Source organism: Corvus brachyrhynchos, unplaced genomic scaffold, assembly GCF_000691975.1.
Source record: "Corvus brachyrhynchos isolate BGI_N302 unplaced genomic scaffold, ASM69197v1 scaffold350, whole genome shotgun sequence".
NCBI classification, from domain to species: domain Eukaryota; kingdom Metazoa; phylum Chordata; class Aves; order Passeriformes; family Corvidae; genus Corvus; species Corvus brachyrhynchos.
In genome coordinates this window covers 31,259-33,109 of record NW_008235638.1, presented here as the reverse complement: position 1 = coordinate 33,109, position 1,851 = coordinate 31,259, and the positions used below count along the sequence as shown (strand labels likewise).

At 46.6% G+C, this 1,851-nt stretch overlaps 1 protein-coding gene across 1 annotated transcript in view; it reads right to left on the bottom strand.

The window, feature by feature from the left end:
• LOC103624426 (feather keratin B-4) overlaps nt 1-394 on the bottom strand; it is an 11,187-nt gene extending 10,793 nt beyond the window's left edge. The window contains 1 exon segment of the mRNA XM_008643720.2: nt 330-394. The gene's annotated coding sequence lies outside the window, so the exon portion shown is untranslated.
• Between the last annotated feature and the right edge of the window lie 1,457 nt (nt 395-1,851).

The window sequence follows — 1,851 nt, the reverse complement described above, 5'->3', positions numbered from 1 at the left end:
ACAAAGGTCGTAGCAGGACATGGCTGTGGCTGGAGGAGCACCTGGCAGAAGGCACAGGCAGGATGTGAGGCACAGCCTCAGCAGGAGAAAGAGCAGAGTCTGGGGAGGAGGGACAGGGAATCGGGAGGAAGGAAGGATCTGGAACCCATGCCCACAGTTTCCCTGCAAGGAGCCCAACGGCTTCTCCCCCCTCTTGCCAGTGAGCAGAGGTTGGGAGCAGGATCAAGGAGCAAAGGTCTCAGCAAAAGCTACACAGCACCAAGGCCAGAGCAGAAGGCAAAGAGAAGAAGGAGAAGGAGAAGAGGAAGGCAAAGGTGGTTGCAGCTCACCTGTTTCACCGAGCAGGAGAAGGCAGGAGAAGTGGATGAGGGCTCCTGCAGTCGGAGTGGGTTTTATACTGTCCTGGACAGCCCCAGGGACAGCCTTTGCTCATGGGACGTGTTTCCCAAGCTCATCCTGCATGGAAAAGACTCCCTTCTCCTGCACTGTCCTTTGATTTGGTGCTTCAATGCTCCTTCCCTGTTTCCTTGCTGGTGGCATCCCCATTCCACACTGGAACCTCATTTTATGTGACTTAATTATAGATCAAACGCTCCTCATGCCCAGCACTGTTGATTCAGGTAATTTAGACCTTTATGGTGATCTCCTTGGAAAGCAACGTGTTTTTCCTCCTCTGTCTGGCAGTTTAGTCACTGCCTTGTCTGTCTCACAGCCATTCCCCAATTAAAACGATGCCAGACTCATCCCAGATAGCTCCGGATTCACAAAGCATTTGCATATTTTGCATAAATGTAATTGCAGCTGTTTTTCTGTGTGTTTTCAGATTGTGCCACAGGTCTGGTTTGAATCTCTCCTTGAGAATGAAACCCTGCTTTAGGTGAGAGCCCAATGAGGTCACAAACCCTGTGTGGCACCAAGTTTTTCAGTTTTTCAGTCAACATTCGGCATTTTATTCCAGAAACACCTTCTGGTTTATAGTTTATTGTGTCACTACCTTCACCTTCTGTAGAATCTCCAAGTACATTTAACAACCAAAATCAGAATTTTTAAAAAATGTGGGGCTTTTTTCCAAGTCAGCTTCACATTTGAAGCCCTTTCTGGGAATAATTTCCCCCTTAACCCTCAGAGCAACTTCTGTCAAGTCTCAAGGAGCAGTTTCCCCTTCCCTTTTTCCAACAGGGAGCTGAACTCTGTTTCTCCGTGGAAATAAAACATTCAGCAGCTGGGGGTGGATACAGGCTACTGGGCAAGTTGCTTCCCTGGCCTAATTAGGGCTGGAATGCGCTCCAGTTTTATGTCCTGTCACCACAATTTGGAGGTCAGAATGACCACTGGTAATATCCAGACAACTCTTTCCTTCCTGGAAAGGAATGGGAGCAATTGGGAACTCGGGAGTTGGTGGCGTCCCTGCAATTGCTTGGACACCTAATTTCAGTTTATTTATGGCCATAGCCAAACCCAGAACTCCAAATGCTTCTTTCAGGTGGTGCAGCCAACAATCATTTCTGCTCAGCTGGGATAATTTGAGTGGGTAATTTTGGCTAACCAAGGGGAGGAAGTCTCCAGCTTCAATTTTTCCACCCCAAAACATTTCTGAGGAGAGAAATGTTTCATTTTATTCATTAAAGCAGAGCTTAGCACTTCGTGACTGCAGCAAAACAAGAATTAAACTGACCATGAAGGGATAAAATGATTCGAGCAGTAATTCAATCCCCAGACTGGGGATTTTATTTTGAGAATTATTTTAAGATTTCAATTTGGAGAAGAACAAAACTAATTGGGAATGCATCCTATGATAATTGAGGCAGAAGAAATGATCAGTTCCAGGATGTGATCCGTTCCAGGCCAGGC